Source organism: Tinamus guttatus, unplaced genomic scaffold (assembly GCF_059628265.1).
Source record: "Tinamus guttatus ecotype Peru unplaced genomic scaffold, ASM5962826v1 Tinamus_guttatus_pri_ptg000002l, whole genome shotgun sequence".
NCBI lineage: Eukaryota > Metazoa > Chordata > Aves > Tinamiformes > Tinamidae > Tinamus > Tinamus guttatus.
Window position 1 is genome coordinate 855,442 of NW_028288536.1, and position 21,887 is coordinate 877,328.

At 42.0% G+C, this 21,887-nt stretch overlaps 1 protein-coding gene across 3 annotated transcripts in view; it reads right to left on the reverse strand.

The window, feature by feature from the left end:
* MAP4K4 (mitogen-activated protein kinase kinase kinase kinase 4) overlaps positions 1 to 21,887 on the reverse strand; it is a 602,555-nt gene that overhangs the window by 466,023 nt on the left and 114,645 nt on the right. The window lies entirely within an intron of this gene.

Consider the following 21,887-nt stretch of genomic DNA (forward strand, 5'->3'; position numbering starts at 1 on the left):
ACTATATGTACTACCTATTAATTATTATTAGTACTGCTAATATTACTACAGATTACAGATTATATAGCCTACCATATTCCTCCTTCCCCTAAGAGGATTTTAAGGTCAAAGAGGGTTTTGTTGGTTGTGAAGCCTGTCCAGAAAAATACCTTCTTAGGTGCCCAAATATTCAACCCCCTCCCCCAAAAACTAGGGGAATAAATACAAAGCAATGCCTGAACTAAAAATACTGAGGTGCTCTTATTATTATCCCCATTTCAATGAAGGGGAACCCCAGAAGCTGAAAAGATATTTCATTCATGAAACAAAAGTTATAGGCCACTGCTTAATCTTCTGGCCTGGGTTATCTCTTACGGCAGGCATCAGCTCAACAGAATAGCCAGAACATTTCAAGCATCTGGCTAGAAGTGAGCTAAGGCAGAGCCTAACACGAGTCAGTGCAACCTGGGTGGCACGGGTCATCTCCGTAATGCGCCAGTTTCTTCTCTAGAAGACTTGGAAAGAAAATAGAAATCCCAGAGATGAGTTTGGACTAATTGGAGAATCAGCCTCATGAATGACTTGCAGTCTAGTTGCTCATGGAAAAAAACATGTATCTCCAGCAGTCTTTCTCCATTTACTTAATTTCCAAGAATACCTCCTCCAAGTAAGCAATCCAGAGGCCTATTTTTAAAGGAAAAGTGTGGTTAATTATTCTTGATTTTTCCAGCTTGCTAAAACCAGGAATGGATGTAGTGACCACAGACTTTTTTTCAGGCCCTACAGGCAAACTCTAATGCATAAATCACAGAGTCATAGAATGCTTAAGGTTGGAAGGGACCTCTAGAGGTCATCCAGTCCAAACCCCCTGCACACGCAGGGTTGCCTAGACATCACTGTACCTACATTAATTTTTTTCAGATGGTAAATGAATCCGTTTATGGCATTTTTCATCTGATTGTGAAGATGTTAGGTAACTGAAAAGGAGTTCCAAGCTCTGGTCTTGATTTAATTTATTATAGCGTGCAGCTGATTTAGCCACTACCAATACATGATTCTGTAAATAATATATAAAAAAACAGAAATGAATGTTTCCTCACTCCCTAGTGTATTTAGTTTTACAAATATTCAGAAACTTTAATAAGGTAAAAAAATTGCCCAAGAGCAAGTGACAAGTTAATACAGAAATGGAATTAAACTTTAGGAGTTTTCTTGCACCCAATCATAAACTTAGTTCATTGACCTGCCCTCCTTCCAAATTCTCCCACAATTCTCCCATTCAGCCTTTAATTCTGTAGGGGGACTAAACTGCCCTCATAAATTGCATGAGCAAAGGTTTTGAGAGACTTACGTACTTTAACCAAAGCAAAATTACATTTCAGCCTAAAATGGTATTTTGTAGACTATATTAGCGCTAGGCAGCTGGTGTAAAAGAGGGCTAAACAAGATGGGCTCTCTCAGCCTCCCAGGACCCTTCCTTCCTTCTCAGGCTGCAGGAGCTTCTTCACTATTTGCTGCTGCTTTTCCTTCCTTCAGATTAACTGTTGTATTTCCAATCAGAATGAGTTATTTCACTTTCTCCTGTTGATTGTAAAGATGCCCAAAGGTGTAAAAATGTGCTTGCTTTAGTCTATTCTGAGGCCAGGTCCCAGCCACACCAGAGAGGGGTTGTTGCTGCAGTTCTGTTATTGCCCCAGATAATCTCACACCATAGCCATAGTTTTTCCTGGGAGAAGTACTTCTGTGGATGATCAGGGGCCTGGAACATCTGCCCTGTGAGGAAAGACTGAGGGAGCTGGGCCTGTTCAGCCTGGAGAAGAAAAGGCTGAGAGGGGATCTAATCAGTGTCTATAAGTACCTCAAGGGAGGCAGTGAGGAGGATGGTGCTGGCCTCTTTTCACTGGTGGCCACCGACAGAACTAGAGGAAACGGCCGGAAACTGAAGCACCAAAAGTTCCACAGGAACTTAAGGAAAAATTTCTTAACAGTGAGGGTGACAGAGCACTGGAACAGGCTGCCCAGAGAGGTTGTGGAGTCTCCTTCTCTGGAGATCTTCAAAACCCGCTTGGACGCAGTCCTGTGCCATGTGCTCTAGATGACCCTGCATGTGCAGGGGGGTTGGACTGGATGACCTCTTGAGGTCCCTTCCAACCTTAAGCATTTTATGATTCTATGATCCAGATTGTTTTGCTTATGAATTTGGGTAAAACTCTATTGGTGAAAACACCTTTAAACCTGTAGGAGCTATAGATTGACTAGGAGTTCTTTATTCATTTTTTTCCTAGGCAAAAAAAAACCCACATTTTTGTACACAGAAATGTATTTACTTCCTTCTCCTATTGACCAGCAACCGAAAAAAAAAATACAAGCGAGCAGATGCCAACTGATCCCAAAGCCTGCACTAAGAACGCGGTGGCAATCACCCAAGAGTGTGACAGAATTCAAGTGTCTTGCTGGTTTGGTACAAGATTATACACCTAGCAGACTAGCCCCTGCATTTTAACTCAGAAGCTCAAAGGGGATAAATAACTTTTCTGCAGCCAGCCAACCAGCCTACAAACAGAATTTCTTAGTGCAATGCAATCTTGCTGCAGGGCTTTCGTGGACGTGTGTTTCCCATCAGTTTTGCATATATAGCGCTCAGTCATTTATACCCCACAATTTACTGAAGTTGTCGTATAGATGGGAAAGGATTAGTTAAGCCAATTGATTAATAGCCAATGCTTATTGAAGCACTATTTGTCATAAATGTTCTTCTTGTGGTGGGGGTATAAGTGACAGGAGGGAGAAGAGTAGTCATCATGCAGATAAGCTAGAGAAATCTGAATTATTAATAATGAATAACTCACTGTGCAGAAAAAAAAATAATAGACTGTGTCAGGCAAAGGAAAAGCACTAGTTCAGTTATGTCTTTTTTTGTGTCCTCAATGAAGAGCTTTTCACTCTGATTATACCCTGCCTTAGGAGTGAGATTTGTTTTCTGCAGGGATATTCAGCTCCAGGCAAGGTGGAAGGATGTTCCCAAACCTAGTAACTGGGTCAAGTCTAATTATTATAGATAATTTGCACGTCTCATTTATGGCAAAGGAAATTTTGTCTCAAAGTAGGTGAATCTAGTTTAGTTTTTCCAAGGCAAGCTAAAATAGCTTCTAAAGAGAAAGGACATCTTTTGCTAAGCCCCATCACCGACATGGGAAAACAACATTAAAGCCTTCAATTCAAACAGATTTCAGCAATAAACTTAAACCAAGTTGGACAGGCAGCAAACCCCCCAAATTTAGCAGTGTCCAAAATCTGGAATTTCCCCCTTGTGGGAAAGTGTGCAATGCTGAAAATTCCACTTGAGTCTGAAATAGGAGGAATAATTGGAATATGCTATTGTTTATGTGTGGAGGATAATATAATATAGGATATTTTCTTATATATTTTGCAATTTATTCACTTGGATGCAGTCCTTTGTCAAGAGAAGATTAAAACATTGACAATGAGTCATTTTGACTCATAGTCTCATATATTACAAATTCTATTCAACGCATATTTTATTTTGAAATAAAAGTCAGAATGGCACTGCTGAAATTAAACCTTCTTATACTCTTTTAAAAAATTAACTATCATCCCAAAACAGGATTAACAAACTAATACAGTACTAAGGAACATTTTGGGTTTTGTTGACTCAGCATTTTCCACTGGACTTTAGAAGCTGTGTTTTATCATTTGAAGTTGACGGTGGGATGACTCTTCATTAGTGACTTAATTGCACACTCTGTACTTTGTATTAAAACAGGCCCAGCCAAATGTGTAAAAACTATATAATCTTTCAGTGGAGAAACTAGATGAGAACGTTTTCTTTTCAATTACTGCAGAAATCTTATTTCTATATATAATCTGATTATTTAAATGACCAGAATATGTGGTCATTTGTTGTATATTGTTCCATCTCTGCCTCCTTGGTCTCTCTGCTTGGATAAATAATAAATTCAAAACTCCTCATAAAAATGTACACAGCTGTAATAACTGGCAAGTTTATAACATTTTGGCACTTATCATCATCAAATATCTTTACATAAAAATATCCGATGCTTTTGGATAAGCAAAATCCAATATACATTCACAAATGTTCCTAAACTTACTGTTCCATATACATGTCAACTTTCTGAAAAAGGATGTGCATCTGGCATATTAGATGCAGATTTTTTTATGCACAAAGTGTATACATTTAAGTAGCTGGGCCTAGGTGCTTGATGAGAGCAGACTGAATATATCTACTTGTTTTCCTCTCCTTCATTTTTCCACTCACAGATATATGGTGAAAGCACGCAAAAAAAAAGTGTAGCTATTCATTATGAAGGGGAAAAGGGAAGAGAAGAGAGAAAGGAAGGAAAGGGAAGATGAAGGGAAGGCAAAGCAAAGCAAGATGAAGTGCCTGTTTACCATATATCTATAAAGTTGTTTTGTCATGTTGATAAACCCTATACACAGTCGCATATATGACCTATGGACGTGATGCTAAAAAATCCAGAAACTGAGGGAAAACTCACTACACTTTTTCATTACTAAGAAGAACCAGGTTAGATTTATATTTCCTCTCTTCTACCATAAAGTCCAAGGATGTTCAGAGGCAGTAATTCAGCTCGAGCCTGACTTTGATTCCTCAGGCTAATTTCTGTCTCCTGACTTTTTCTTTCTTTATTCAGAAATAAGTGGAAAGGCAGCTGGGCATGCTGTCATGCCAGGAGTCTCAGAAGGCATCAGCTCTTTCATTAATTACTTTTTTGCTCTCCCTCTGCTTTATGTTAAAAACAGCCTAGTTGAGGATGTAGAAGTTGCATAGGCTTCAGTGAAAATGTACTTATGGGACCCTTTAATCTGTCAGGTTGCATCACATAAGCTGAGGGGATCATATTCAAACAATTGTAAAACTCTTTTCTTGCCCGAAAGAGCACACCATGATGCCATTTAGCTGGAACCTGAAGCTATGGGTATCCTGCTGTGGTATCATGTGTAGCAAGCGCATGTGATTGTTCTCCTGAGGCATTTGTTACATGCATCTTGTTAACCCTAGCTCAGTCCAAATAACTGTGTTCACTGCTGCTTGACCTATTTTAGCATAATTTAGCCCCAGTGCACTTCAGTTGCAGTAAGTTATTCAGCTGGCGTTAATAACATGGGAACTTAGAATGGAACTATCAGAGTCTGAAAATATCGTTCTTACTAACTCAACAGTTTGGTTTCAGTAATTTATGCATCTTTCGGGACTGACCTAATATTTAAACATACATAAAAGAGCAAGCAGGAATCAATTCCAGACCTAAGTGTTTTTTTTCCCTATAACGAACCAGGCTTTAGAAAAAAAAAAATCTAAGCCTTGTTAATAGCTGCACCTATAGGAGCTCTAAAATTACATTCCTGTTAAAAGTTAAACAAGAATCTACTGCTATTTCTATTACAGCAGGAGTAGAGTTAGATTTGTTTAAGGCCCTAATGGCAAGATTCAGAACACTTAACTGCCATCTGGATTGGGACTGAGGCACAGTTCAGGCACCTGATGAGAGGCACAATTTGGAGGCACTGTCTATTGCCCCCAGAATCCCACCAGATATCCCTTAGGCCTGACGTGGATCCCAAAGACCAAGGGACCTCGTAAGCAGGCCAGAACTAGACATCTTTGCAACAGAGGAGATATCTCTAGACCATTGCTGTGTCTAGGCAACTCCCTCCTCCCCACACAAGATTTCTGGGGTGTCTTTCTGCATTAGTTGCCCCCCCATCAACAGAAGATCTCTTACCAACTGGGTGCCTCTCCTGGAACAGGCACCTATGGCTGAGATGACACAAAATCTAAGTCAGACACTTAAAGAACAGGGCCTGCATCATGTGCTAGAATTTTGGGACAAGAGAATTATTTAGCTAATGAAACAACAGCTGTAAACCTCATACCTATTAGCACATTGATTGGTGTAGCCTTTTGGGGTTTTGCAAGGATCACTTCGTGTCCAAGGTTAGGCAGAGTCTTGCAAACCTTGTTGAAACTGGGTTATAGAGTAATACTTTCAATTCTTGCTTCAGGAATTGCTGCAGAGAAAGCTATCGTGACCTAAATATTGTGGCCTGTGCTGACACTTCATCTGGTAAGGGAGAATCCCTCTCTGAAGTTTTAAGCGCGAAATATTTAGTGAGTAGAGAGAGAGAGGAGGCTGTGTTAATCAATAGCAGGACGGTTCCTTCATTCCCTCAGGCTTAAAACTTGCTGTAATCCAAGGTTCACGGGCTCAATCTTTTGGGCAAGGGTATAAATACAGGCGGCGTTTCACCGACGACTTCCCCGCGAGCTATTTGATTTGCTCAGGTACAGCTCAGATTTCCAGGTGTGGATGGGAACTTACAGACCCAAAAGCACATCCTCGGGTATGAAGAGCGACCTGAGCACGGCTTGGGAGGGCTGTGCTGGAACTGCGGAGCGCTCGGCGTACGGGCTCCGCAGTGACTTTGTCTGAAGTGGAACTTGCCTTGGGTTGTCAGCTCGCTCTGTGTGACTCACCGAAGGTGCCGAACAGACTAACGAGTGGGAGGAGGAAACGGGGGGAGAGAGGAAGAAAGGAGTCGAGCAGACGAATGAAATGAAGAACACTGATTTATGACCAGAAAAGAAAAAAGAAAAAGGAAAAAAAAAAAAAAAAAAAAAGGGTGTCTGCTAGAAAGTTAAACCAGTCCTTTTCTGACTCTAAAATGAATGGCATACATACCAAGGTCTCCCAGATTGGAAGGGGAAAAAAAGTATGAATCAGAACTTTTAGCTAAAATGAGATAATAATAATACTTTTAACCTTATCATTATGTTGGAACTCCAGGGATTTGATTTATTCAGCTGTCACTTCCTGCACATCGTAAGTGTGTTACAGAAGACATGCTGGAACTGCAACCTTTACTTAGGGTTTCTTGGCATGATTTCCTTTTAAACTGGACTTCTGGGAGTGGTTTTTCATCTCTAGGCAGTCCCACTGCTAGCAGGGAGAGGGAATGAGCTGTCTCTGCTCACTGCTAGCGCAGGATGGTTGCTCAGGGAGCTGGGACTGAGTTTGCTGGGGTTGGGATGAGGGTGCTTTGGGGGACATCTCCTGACCCGTGATAGGATGGAAATTCTGAAGATCTGGGTTTTCTTGAGGTATCAGTATGGTGCAGAAGAAATGATTCCTTCAGACCCCTTTGCTTTGAAGATACTCAGGAGAACAAGCAAAGTAGAATTTTTTACTGACACTGAAAAGGGGATATTTCTCCCAGGGAATCGTAATTGGCACAGGGATGCACGATGTCTCCAAAGGCCAAATGTCATGTCTACTGCTTTTCCTGGACAGGCTCCCTGCATCCTGACATGGATGTGTTCCTCCCTCCCCTCCCCGCCATGCCCCTATCCTACTTTCAGTCTGTTCGGGCTCCCCAGAGAGCAGTTTCTCATCAGAGCCGGGGCACTTGCCAAACTCTGTGACGACGACGATGCTGCGATGCGCACAGAGGAAGATTTTGTTGAGATAACCACACTAATCGGAGAGTGAGGCTGAGATTTATAGCCTGGCGCCTGTAAATAAGAGGCCGCAGAGCCTCTGGTTTGCAGACAAACATCCCTGCCTGCCCCATGGCCTCAGCTGAACCTCGGAGCAGGGAGTCCCTCCAGGGACATTCCCTGGAGGTCGGCAGTGAGGACTAGGAAGTGGTTTTTCCACCCAAAGAAGGGCTGGCATAGAAGTACATCAAAGAAAACGACGAGTGCCTCCCGCTCTGACCTACATATTTCATTCTGAGAGACCTGACTACATCTGCTAGATCACTTGGAACAACTGTTATCCTTTAGAAATGAAAAATCTTTTATTTAGGGAATAAGACGGGGGGGGGGGGGGGGGGGGGAAGAAACACCGTGGCTTGCTAGGGCACAGAATATTTAAACTCTGCTCTATTGATTGTCATTTATGATTGAATGCAATCATTACTATATCTATATTTTTCTGTTTCAATGAAACCATCAGGCAGTGAGTCATGCTGTGCATGTAACCTGGAGGAGAGTGCAAAGAGGCTGCTGAGGAGCAGCAGTACAAAAATACCATTGGCATCTTTTCCCTAGGAGAGCAGGGCTCTGGACAATTTCCACAGTCTAGTCTATTGCTGTTTTTCTATTACATGCATTCTCCACTGAAATGTCTAATAGGATGAAGGACACAGTTATGAGTCTTCTCACACATGCTGTTCCTTAATTAAAGAACAACTATAATAGAAATCCTACTTTTTTTTTTTTTGAATTAACAAGCCCAAATTCTTATAGGCATTAAAACACTCTGTGCTTTCCACCTAATTTGGAGATCGGAAAATCTCACAGTAGATCAAGAGTGAGGCTGAAGCTTGAACTCTGCAGTGAAAGAAGATGACTGTCATTAGCGACAAAACAATTTTAATTAGCCCACTCCTGGGTGCACGGTGACACGAGCCAAATGCATAGAAGTTTGGAGGAAGGGAGGATATTATCTTCTTGGCTTACTGAATCAAGCATGTAAGAAGTGAAGGCCCACCAAAATGTTTTATTCTGCCATTTTTAATAGCCTTGCCTTTGATTTTTTGTTTTTTGTTTGTTTGTTTTTGTTTGTTTGTTTTTGTTTTCATTGAGGGCACAAAAATCTGGTTTGGGGATTAGACCCCCCCCTCCATCCTGAACTGTGCTTCTTCCAGCTCCACTAGGGCACGGAGCACACTTTTATTAAGCTAGCGAGGAGGATGCCGTGCTAATTAGCAAAGCCTCGCTGCTTTAGAAATCCAGGTCTGCCGGTACCAGCCCGTGGCGATGCAGCACGATTCAGCTCCATAGCAGGCACCGAGTAAAGACTACGTGTGCTGAAAGCGGGCAGCCCGCCGGGGCGCACATGTGAGAAGCCCCATCAGGAGCAGCATGGAGAGGGACCAAGGGTTGCCTGCTGTTGCTTTGCTGGTCCTCAAGGTCCATGTGATTGCACATCTATTTGCTGTTAAATCCATGCATCCAACTTGGTCGTCAAGCCAGATTTCAGCTTCTTTTTTTTCCTTTTTTTGCTCAAGAAAAAGCATCTGCCTTGCTAGACCTTTCTTCTGCAGGAGCAGGCAGTGCTGGGTGCACTCAGGAGCCCACTCAGCCTGGTGCAGCCTCTTTTAACTTGCAGGGACATTTAATATTTCCTGAGGTGTGATATGTTTTTCTGCCTCTTGGGAGATTTGGGCTATTTTTGTGCCTTTTTTTTTTTTTGTCTTCTGAGGGACATGTTAGTTGTCTGTCTTTCAAGTTTATTTTTGGTATCCTGGCATGTACTGCAGTCCACTCAGAGCTGATCTGTTCAGTTCACTTGTGGCTATGGCTGGGGTTTATCTTGGGTCTGTGAGCCAAGCAGGGGTGGCATTTTATGGGATTTGCTTTGGTGGGGGTCCTCTCCCTGCTGCTGGGAAGGGAGAGCAATATCTGCAGAGCACAGGTTTAGTTTTTCACCCTCTTTATCAGCTAAAATAATGCAAAGAGACATTTTGGCACATGGAGTGTAGTTAAGCCAGATGATAGTGTAATTTGGAGATCAAAATGAAGAAACATTTTTTTTTTCTAAATCACTAAATAAGGAGCAGTGTTTTTTTTTTTTTTTTTGGAAAAGATCTCTCCCTAATATCTGAGGAAAAAAAAAACCCATAGCCACCAGCTGAGCAGAAGACCCTGACCCAGTGGCTTTGCTGAAAAAGGGGCAGGCTTTTTGATAGCAACATCATTCTAGCTCATTAAATCCAGTGTTGCATGGAAACAGCATAAAACAGAAATATGAGAGCAGGAATTGGAGAAGCTGATAAAAAAAAATAATTTTATCTCCTGCACAACAGGGCAAAAGTACATTTTACAGCAGTCACATGTGCCACCGGTCAGAGACGTCCCAGGCAAGCTCACATTACTATCAGCTTCCTTGGCTGGGCTGGCAGCTAGTAACCTGGCTCTTATACCAGCAAACAGGACAGGTTTGAGTATGGTGACATTGTGATGGCAGATATCCTAGAATATCACTTTTTTTTTTCTCCTCTGTGTTAAAAAGAGATTTTAGAACTTATTGGGAAGATCCTTCCACCCTGAAGACGCAAATGAATGCTAATTTCAGTCTGCACACTTATGTGTACAGCAGCTATCATCTGTTTTGTTAGTCAATGCTTGGATCTTGAAATCAAAATACGAGAGTCTTCGGCATTGGCAGCAGCCACTGTGCTCCACAAGAAATAAATACTTCTGACCATAAACACCCTGAAGCGGCTTCAGTATTCACATTAAATTCCTGTTCTGAATTATTTCTTTTTGCTGAGCCATATTTCCCCAAACTCATCCCTTTGTTAAAAGGCAATGTACTGTATGAAAACACTCGCGTTTGGATCTAATTCAAAGCAGGAAGATTTTTCCTCACTACACAACAAGGCACCACTTCAGACCATTCTGTCCTGCAGATGGGTTAGATACCATGGAATAATTTCTAACATCTTCTTCTTTTTGCTTTTTTATTTTGTGTACCCTTTCCTGCCACATGCAGCTTACAGTGGTAATCAGACCATCACATAACAGGAGGGTAGATTATTCTTAAGGTCTTTTGAAAATATAGGCAAACATTCCTTTTTTATTTCTTTTTCTGGAGCTACATACTAAATGGCAATGAGGGACTATTACACTTTTTGTTCATGTACCTCAGGGAAATGAACATAAAAGAATTTCAAAAGTCAGAATTTTATAATTTAAAGCAGCATTGTTAATTTTAATGAAAAGATATTACTGTTAAAGCCAAACACTCAGGAAAAGGGAGCAGATCAGCAATGTGATCAGGAGAGTATTTTCATGTGTCCCAGAATGATTTTTTTCTATTACAACAGCAAAAAAGTAGAGTTTTTTGCAAATCTAGTCAGTGCCCTCAGCTATGAAAAGAGTGGCTGAAAATTCAGCTAACTTCATGAATACATCATTGAGAGCAGGTTCTTCAGAAATAGTCTCCTAGGTCAAAAAAGGCATCCCAGGCACTCATGCTCTCCTGCACTAGCACAGATTGGCGTGATAGCCTGAGCTCCCTCTTGCCATTTTTTTAGATTCCTCTGTCCCAAAAGAGGTAGCCATTGGCTCCTGTCGCTCTCCTTCATGTTAAAAGTGGCCCAAGCCCCAGGCATTGCTGTTCTCTAGCTGGCCATCACCTCCAGCCCTCACTGTCTACTCCGGAGCCACCCACTTGCTGAGTCGACGCACTTTTCCCCTTACATCAGTGACCTGATATTTTCTGCTAAATTGTGGCATTTGAATATGCTGCAGAACATATCCAAAATGCACGTTCATTTTTTTTCATACTTTTTGAAAGAAATCTTGACTAAAGACTGGCCTCTCTTCTTTATCACCTAGAAAGATTAAATTAGTTTCTGTACTGATAGCAGACAAGCTGTACTTCATATTCCACAGGCAATCCAACTACAAGAGCTGCACTGAGCAAAAGTAATTCAATTGACTTCCCTGAAGCTGCACTAATTTAGACCAACTATAAATTCATCTTTTCTTGTAAAATATGTCTAGGACTGACCTTGCTATATCCAACTGACTGAATTAATTCTGGGCATTCTGTTAACCCCAGAATAATGCAGAGGAAACTGCAGGAAACTTTGCACTTCCTGTTGCAGGGAATAAGTCAAAGGGCTGTGCTGGAATAGAGATGAGGGCAGAATTAGGCCAGTGTCTTAAGCAATGCACATACTAAACATGATTTATCCACAGTGCTCTTAAGATATGGATGAAAAGAAAAAAACAGTATTTTTCTTTCCTCTCCTTACCTCTTCCCTTCTTTCACATAAATTTATTTCTTCTTTTCAAGGTTGCTTGGTTTCTATTAAAAAAAAAAAACACAACTGTGAATACTTACTCAATTATTATGAGATACTGCAAAGATCACAGATGTGAATGGCTAGAGAAAGACTGTTATTGTGAGGCTGCAAGAGAGATATTTGCAACCATTTCTTAAGTAAGCCATGTTTTATTTATTTGGGTAGGATCATAGCTCTTGACCGGACAACCAGCCAACTGCAGGGAGACCTTTGGGAGGGACCAAGACGCTGCTCTTGGAAAGCAAGGGAAGGCCAAAAAATAAGCCCTGACCCCTTTCTGGCAGGGGGACCCCATTTCAGCACTGAAGCTGGGGCTCAAACCAGGCAAATCAGGCAGACCCTGCCATCTCCAATCAGGTTTTCTATAGGCATATGATGTCTTCTCTAATAAATAAATAAAATAGAGCTCTGCTTCCTGCCCCGTCTCTGCCATGAAGTGGGACCAGTCTCCCATCTGACCCTCCTACCTGGCAAGCAAAATCGGCACTCTTTACCTAACGCATAAACAGCTGAATACATCTGCCTGGAGCTAACCTAGCTCCTTTTTAATCAGGGAAATAAAGTACTTACAGTAATTAAAGTAAAAATTAGTGTACAAAAAATCAGCTTATAAATAACTTTCCCTGCACTGTCAATTATTTTTAAAACATTTTTGACTGCTTAAATTAATTCCAGTTTGAATTCAAGATGCATACTGTCACAGAGTGAAATTTAGGATACTGATTTTTTTCTCAACACTGCTACTGAGTTTTACATTCATATCTTTTTTTCCTATTATTTTTCTGCTTGCACTGAGTCACCAGTAATGAAAGTTCTAAATATAGGTATGACTAACAATGCGAACTTTTGAGACTCTATGTAAACTACACCAAGAAAAACAGATCAGAGAGTTATGCTCACCAGAAATTCAAACAACTGTCACCAACCACTACAGAGAAACAATGATTACTGCACTGTTTTTCTTTTTTTTTTTTTTTTCTCATTAGAAAGGCAGCTGTCATATAACTTACTGTTTGGACAGAAAGAAATAAGTTAGCATATTGCTTAAAAACTGTCTGCTACCTACCTAAATGTGACTCTTTTACTGCATTTTGCCAGAAATATGCTAGAACATAAAATCCTTCATTCTGCAGAATAATAAATGTCGTGTTTCCATTTCCCCATGTCTTGTCAGATTGTTTAAGATAATGGAGATCAAATATGACAAGCAGGGTGAGCTCAGGACCTCAGACTTTGGAGCAGGGGCTTTGACACTATCAGAGGCAAGTGACAAACTGTGCACAGACTTAAGTGCCTGGTGCCGCTGCTGAACCCATGACAAGGATCCATCTTGTGTCTTCTAGCCACAGCTCTTGACAAGGAGCTACCAACACAACGTGAGAACTCTCCTGTCAGACAGCATCGCTTGAAGGCTGTGGCAGACATGTCCAGGAGCAGGAGTAATTATCCTGCATGCCCAAGCAGAGGCAGTTGATTTTTAAACTGGAAACCAGGCCTCCTTCGACATATCGTGTGTTGGAGGATTCGGGTCAACCCCCAGGTCTGAAAATCTCAGTGAAAGAAATGAAAAAGCAAACTTTCAACATGTGGCATTTGTTTAATCATATCCTACCAACACCAGTTGCAAGGGATGAATGTCACTTTTCCCTGGTTCCAGGCAGTTCCTGTAGATAGACTGGAAGCAACATCACTTAATGAGTTGCAGTTGGAACCAAAAAGAGGTATGTTACCTATATTTTATCCATAATATCCGCAGTATTTTTTAAAACCACAAACCTATAATTAAACTCTATTGTTGAATTTATGGGTCATGGAGAAGGAAGCTGATTTCTGAACCTGCTTTCCCCATTCATTCTTTGCCACTAGTTCCTCTGTGGTCAGTTCTGACTTCTGTATTTAGCAATGCAGGTTATCTGCGTATTTATTTTCGATGAATGGTATGTTTAGGCAGATATAAGTTATCTGTGGTGCAGGCGACTCATGTCAAAATGCTGTACACTCTTGGACAGAAAGAATCAAGGTTGACTACTTCTTGCATTTAGACAATTAAGTACTCTTTGCTATTAGATGCAAGATATTATCAACACACTGTGAGAGGAAGTGAAAAAAACAACATGCAAATACCTTGGCCAAATTCTGATCAGCCCTCATACTCAGTTCAGTGAATCCAGTGATGCTGAATTTAGAGGAATTCTACTGTCTGGTATAGACTTTCACAGGAGTCTCCTCCTATTCTATTCTATTCTTTTTTTTTTCTATTCTATTCTATTCTATTCTATTCTATTCTATTCTATTCTATTCTATTCTATTCTATTCTATTCTATTCTATTCTACTCTGACCTCATTCAACACTGTACTGTCTGAACCCCTAAGTCTAGCTTTGAAGAAGTCTGTCAGCTTGAGATGAGATACTCAGTGGGATTTTCAGAGGAGTTTTTTTCTGTTTTTACCTTGGTGCTTTTAAAACTGCCACACTGATGAGAATAATTCCCTAACTTTTGCTATACCGTATGGTCCCTGTGCTGTTATGAGACCATTTACTGTGTTTCCTGATTAGTCATTCAGCTACATATTGTGTCTGTCTGCAACTTTCATACGCAGCGTCACTGCAATTGCCCTTTTCGGAGCAGCGCGCTTCTTTGTTTTGCTTTCTGTCGGCTTGACATAATGCCCTTTACAAGGCACACTTTGCCACATGCTCCTTAACAGTTGCATTAGTGCCACGCCAAATGGCACAGTAGACACTGTCTGAGTTAAGAGTGGAGGAGAGCTCACTCCTTTCCTTGCTCACCTGTCCCTCAATCCAACAGCAAAGCATTGCGGTTATTCCTGAGCTGCAGAAGAACCAACCAGGCTCGCACTCCTCTACCACTCCAGTGCACTTCAAAAGTTCTCCGTGCCAGCTGGGTGCCTCCTGAAGGTCTTTAATAAAAGCGTCCCCAGCTACCACTTTACAGCCTGTTTAAGAAAGTCCCTGGGAATGCACTATTACCTTGGAGCCAGACTGTGCTCCCATCCCACGCTCCAGCCTGGGCAGGAGGAGCCCGTGCAGAGGTCGGACACTGCTCTCTGGTGTCAGCAGTGCTAGAGCTAGCAGGATGAGCGAGCCGGAGCCCTTCCCTGTGCCAGGACTGCGCGCTCCCGGCACGCCTCCAACCGGGGGGATAATTGGAGACTGACACAATTTGTGTTCCCTTAAAGACCTCATTACACATATTGCTCATTTAACCTTTGAGAAAGGCTAGAAGAAAGTGTGCCAATGGATTCTGGCCGATAAATATCTAAATTAAGTAAATTTAATTAAAAACTGTTGTAAATGTCATCTAATCTGTGGATGCGGTGGGTATTACAGTAGTAGCTTTGAACCAGTTTCAAAGTGTGTAAAGACAGTCTCACACGCTCTGGTACTGAATGATCTTTCTCCTCTCTGTTTCAGGAGAAAGGGTAGATTGGACTTGCATTTTATTGCTCAATAAAAATGTTGAACTGAAATCTTGGAGAACTTTCTTGCATCTTGCTGCTGCCAGGTGATGCTGACTGAAACAGTGGTTTCCTTCTGAAGTCATTAAGCGCAGTTTGCCAAACAAAAGATGGGGGAGGAAAGATATCTCTATGCTATGTTTCAGCTAGGGAATCCTACTTCTCCATGCACAGAAAACGAAAAGATTAGTGCATTTTTTTCAGCTTCTATTCTGGCCACAGGGTGCTCCCTGGGTGAAGAGACCACCAGCCTCCCTATTACTTCAGCGCACACCAGTGATATCTACTCAGTGGGGAGCTTGATGAATTTAGCAAAATCTTGTTGGCTGACCTTTCCGCACTGGAGACATGATTTCATTTCTGTTGTCTGAAACGCGTACCAACATGACAAGTTATTTCCATGTCCCAGCTGGAATATCACAGGGCTAGTGCATTTCCAAATATTTCTATATCTGTACAATGTTATTACTTTCAGGTCTGTCTAAGAACAACAACATTTCTTTCTGTTCTGATTTTTTTTATGTACCACCCAAAAGCGAGTTTATTTTGTTCTGTTTTCCCAATCAGTGCTGCAAATATCAAGCCAAATTATTAGAAGAGTTAAGCATGAGAGCTCACAGAGACCTCTTCACAAGCTGATGCTAAGATACACACAGAAACCGGTTCAAGAGCTACTTCAGCAGTAGCCACCACAACATTTAGGATTGTGGACGGCTGGTTGGACTGCTGGTGACTAGCCTTAGTTGGCAGCCAGCACTGCTGCCCATTTAGTGCTGCTGGTTTAATGATTCCTCTGGCAGAGCCATTAATGAACTTCCAGGTTGAGGAACTGCTTCTATTATAAGGGACCTTTGCTTTGGTTTTGATAGAGGCAGAAGAGATCGTTCTGTGTAATAGACTGAGAAAGAGCTCAGGCAAGGTTACCCCAGCACAACCATGGACTCAGTGAGCTGCATCGAGGACACTAACAGGGTAACAAGCAGCCACAGGAAGATGGGGGAAGCAACCCATGCCAGCAATGGGGATACCTTTAATAAACTCAGTATTTTCAATAGCAGTATCAAAATAATCATCACTGCTCCATCTCTAAGGGATGTAAGGCATGTAGCACCACCAAGATTTCAACAGCTGGATTGCCTAAGTGCACTTTAGGCTTTTTCTAATATTCCCCTGAAATCCCACTGTTTGACAAAGTGGATTATGAATCCCAAAGAAACTCAAGAAGGATGTGAAAAATGTTCAGATAATTCAAAATATTCAAATTGCCTTGAACCAGGTCATGGGTCAACCTCTACAATGGTTCAAAAAATACTTTCATCTCACTTAATAATTGGCCTCTTGAAGACTTCTGTAACCTTCCTTTGCTGCTGGAGGACAGATCTGGGACTATGAAGCACTTATGCTTTTTTGCTTATTGTTCAGACAGTCTGAGGCAGGAAGGTCATTCCTTCCTAGTGAGGCCAGTGCCACCTACAAGACTGAACCTATGGAAGAGATACTATATACGGTGAGTGAATGTAGCTAGTATGAATGGATGGATATATAAAAATAGCTGTTTGGGGTCAATCTTTTTTTTTTCATGACTAGGAGAAGGAGCAATGACTTTTCCTTCTTTACACCCAGTTTTCAAGTCTTCAGAGGTATGTTCATTTCAAAGGGAATTCCCTTCAACCTTCTCTCACGCTATCTGTAATCCAGAGGTAGGCGGGCTTTTATTTCCAGTTCCAGTTAAGGGTTTTTATTGCAGGTGCAATACAGCAAATGATAACCAGGACAGAGCCTGCTCCAGAGCTGAGGTGGGCTCTTGACTGTCCCCTCCAAGCAGGTCGAGCGATGCATCTGCATGGCACTCGCTAGGGTCTGGGGACACTTGTGGGCCCATCTCTCCCTGCAAAATTTGCCTTATGTTTATTGGTATGTCTGCTTACTTCCGAGGGAGACATGCTGAAAACTCCCTGTTCTGTGAGTGCAGCATATTTCAGTCTTCAAAGTCCAATGCCACGGAGCAGTCCCACAGAAACCGAAGGCACAATTTATGGGAATAAGCTCTCACGATAATGGTGACAGCTTTTAACACTAGGCTGTAATGAGGTCAGATCAAATTTGAATGCATGAAACCCCAGCTCTTACTGTCTGAATTTCCATAGAGACTGCCTGCATTCAACAGGGTAAAATTTTCAAGTAAATTAGACTAAAAAAAAAACACCTCTATTCTCTAATGTTAATTTGAACATATTTTCTTGTCATGCTTTCTCCCTCTTTGGAAAAAAAAAAAACAAATAAATGCAGACAAAAGCAGTTTCCCTCTCAACATTCAAGTGCAAAGTCATAGAGCCAATTTCTCTGAGTGCACAGCCAGCGATGGAAGCGGCAGGTGATCAGTGTGTTCCCATGCCTAGCAGGTGCATATGGTATTGCTCCCTCGTAGCCCTTGTGCTTCTCTGCTGAGCTGGACACCCAGCATTGTTGCTCCTTGAGCATTTGTGAGTGCTATGGGATTTTCTAGGGAAGCATTTCTTGGGGCAAGATTTAGTCAAACTGAATCCAGCTCACTCCATGCAGCTCTTTGTTGAGCACAGCTCCTGTGTGAGGAAGTGCCCATCGCTGTGTTTTTTTTTTCCTCACAATGTTACAGAGCACAATAACAACTACACTAAACTCAATACCCTTAAGGGGCAGCTGTAGTCAAGGGTCACATTTTCCTTCATTCCAATTAACCTACTTGTCATATCCAATGGTTAATGCACTCAGCAAACTGCCCTCGAGTGTTTCTCATGCTCTTTTAGCAATAGAAAGTGGGGGGAACATATTTTTCTGTTTGATTTGTCCTTGGTATTATATCTTATGGGAAAAGCCACAAGAAATGAATAAGCTTGGAAAGGTTTTAAGAGTTTAAAGGTATGAACAGGCTTCTAATTTGCGCTACTGCAGCAATGTTAGCAATCTCAGCCCAGGGGAGAAGAGGGACAGGAGACTTTAGATTCTTCTCCAGATTTTTTCAACTCTTCTGCTAACATACAAAATCACAGAATCACAGAATGGTTAAGGTTGGAAGGGACCTCTAGAGATCAAGCAGGGACACCTAGAGCACATGGCACAGGGTGGCATCCGGACGGGTTTGGAAGATCTCCAGAGAAGGAGACTCCATGACCTCTCATGAAGAAGTTAAAAAAACCTGACGAAAATGAAGAGTAAATAGAAACTTTGCTTCAACAGGGCTAGACTTTCTTCCCTCAATGTGCAGCAGCATAATGCTTTGTGGAAAGAAGAAATGAGATTGTGATTGTGGTCCATGTAATAGCCCGTGTGGACTACATGGTTTGGTCAAGAGGGTGCTGTGGGCCCAGGATGTTTGTCCATACCTCCAACCTGGCTGCATCTGTACACATGCCCTTCCTCTTCTTGCTGCTAAATCTGTGTTGCTTAAAGATCCAGTTTCCAACACCATATCTGCCTTTCCCAGACAAATATTAATAATAACATGGCTACATCATACATACCTATTGCCAAGTACTCCGAAACGAGCTACTTGCCAAACTTACTAGCAGAGTTGAGTTAACTTCTGAGGTGCTTTGTATAGTCCTTTGAACTGCCAGGTCTCCCTTCAGATATGACTGCCAAAAAATCAGTAAATGCATTCATACTGGCCATGCTTTGTCCTAGCTTTCTTTGTCCTTAACCTGGTACAATGGCTCCTGTTTGAGCCGCCAGGGAGAAGGCCAGGTTCGTGCCCACCAAAGACCTCCCCTCCAGAGGGAGGAGAAGTCTTTTGCTCGTTCGCATGCCCCAGCATGCTGGTGGGTAATTTCCTGAAGTCTCCAAACAGCTGCATCTGACGTCTCCCTTTTCAAGCAGTGGTTTCCATTTTCAGTTTCCCTTTGGCTATTGCCCTCATTGCTTTGACCCCAAATCATGATTTTTTTAAAAACTGGCCTTAGCATTTCTTTCTATCTTTGCAAATATCTCTGAGACCAATTTCTAACATCAGAGGCCGCCTGATTCTCAGTTTTCTGTTAAATAAATCATCAGCTTGTGGCAGTGTGTGTTTCTCTGATGACATCTTATTATTCTTGCACACAAAATATGTGCTTGACTTTGCCTTTTGTAATAGGTGTTTTGTTTTTATTCCAGTGCCACTAGTCCCTTGGGTTGGTGTGATACAGACTCTAGGTCTCACGTCTGAACCTCTACTTCACTACAAAACCTTTGAACTCATACCATTAAATGGCAGTCCTTTGTTAAACAACAATATATTATATATATCAACTGAAAGTGAACTTGACTTGTACAGATGAGCTTTGGACTCTAATATCCACAAGTTAAATTATCTCAACGAAGTGAATAAAGTCACTTAGAATGTATATGTTCTTTTCCCAGACAGTTAAAACTAAAAATCATCTATGCCTACTTTTTTTTTTTTTTTTTTTTTTTTAAGGGAGCAGTTGCTTTCATAAATATTACTATTCATAAGGTCCTTTTCTTAAATTTTTATTTCTCTAAATTAGCTCCTACTGTTTTCTTAAAACATAGTTTCCTGTGGTATCTCAGAGATGAGCATCCTGGTGCTTCTCCATGGAGCTCCACTGAGAAGTGAGAGAAATCCCTTGGAGGTAGAGAAATCCCATAGATTCCCAACATCTTGCTCCTTCCTAATCTGCAAGGGCTGTGGGTAGATTTAAACCTACCTGGCAAAGGTACCTTATTCACAGTTTTATTTTAGGTGCCCAGTAAAGCAGTCTTTTGAAGTACCCACACGCCTATCAAGTCGATATATAGAGGTAGGTGTCTATGAAGATCAAAGATCTCCCCTTGCTTGGTGCACCAGCAAGTAGAAAGTTGGGGATTCATCAAATCACCACCTTCAGTGCTATTTCATGAGAAACTGTACAGTCTGAGATGAAATTGTTATGTTATGTGGCAAAATTTTCATCTCCACAAGCACGAAAGAGCAGACAGTCAGGTGAGGAACCTGAAAAACACCTTGCCCTGACTACTTCCAGGCCCATCTCAGCAGAGCTATCAATCAGTCCACCAAGGGCTCATATTCTCAAGCAAAGCAGAGCCCAGAGGCACAAAGGCAGGTGGGGAACCAAATTATCCATTCAGAGGAGTATAAATCCTGGACCTATCAGGACTGCCCAGGACATCAGCATCATGGCCTAGGCAAAGAACCTCTCATCCCTCAAGTGACAGCAACCAAAGAATATGGTGGGTGAGAGGTCCCATGTGTCTGGGCACCAGCAGCTGAGGAGGCTGGGGATCAGTACTTTAAATTCAGTATCTTAAACTGTTTTAATGATATGTGTTTCAGACTCACTGGACATGCTGGCAAAGATTACTATTTAAGCAGCTAAATTATGGATGAGCTTCTCCTCTCTAGGTCACAGTTTCAAGGAATATTTGTGTCCCTGCTTTGTCTGGTTAGATTAAGCAGAACAGCAGTAACAGCGAGCTTATATGCACTATGTGTACGCCCTGCTGTGTTAACTTCTCTCCTTTTCATTTTTATGTGCAGCTTGGCACTCTTCACATTTCCATGCCACAGTTTTATTGTTAACTTACCCTGCCTGAGTTATCTGAAAACTATACAACACATCAAACGCTTCAGAGGCTTCTGCAGTCAATAGTAAGATGAGCTTTCCACACATCTTCATTCTCCTTCAAACCCTTTGCTTGTAGAGACAGAAGAAAATGCAGCTTGAACTCTCTCTAACTGTTCCCTCTGTTCCACAGAATTTTGAGTCGGTTGGAGCTCTTAGCTGTTCTAGTCTTCCATAAAAAGCAACAAAAGCAAAAAAAAAAAAATCCTCTTATTGTGAGAGGTTGGGTGAGAGCTCTGACAGGAATGTTTGCACTGCAGCCAGGAGGAGCACCAGCACTTCCCACCTGGAGGGACTTCTGGTTTTGCACAGAGCTGGGTGACCTGAATGGTCACGTCCTCAATGGAGTGGCCAGCGTGGAGTCCTCCTCTGCAACAGGGAGAAGCCCCCCATTGCAGGGACCATGTGTCCCTGTGGTGTTAGTGGCACAAATATATATTATGTGATCCCAATTATATTTTATATATATATATATAATATATAACTAGATAATATATAACTGATATACTACTAAACTAGTTAATGAGCAAAAAGGCATGGTTGTAAGCAGAGGCTGAGCACAGCTGAGCAGCGTACAGCGCTGGGCGCAATGAGGATGGGGCACTGCCCATACCTTCCATCCCACAGGCTGCCCTGGGTGGCTTTCAGGCAGCCTGGCATAGCGCGGGGACAGCAATAGCAGCTGGCTCTCACCTTCCTCCATCTTCTGTCTATGCAGGGGCAGAAGGAATATCCAGCACCTTCTTGCGATCCTTGTGCTATGGGGTGACACCTTCCTCATGCAGCCTTCATCTGGGAGTTTAAAAGATAAGCTTCCAGCTCGGTGAGAAGGCTGCACACCTTGGGGAAAGGGGAGGTATCGGCCCTGCAAAGTCACCAGCAAAAGCAGGGAGCCCAGGAAGCTCTTGCCCCTTTGTCACTAAACCCTTCTCCTTCCGGGGCTTC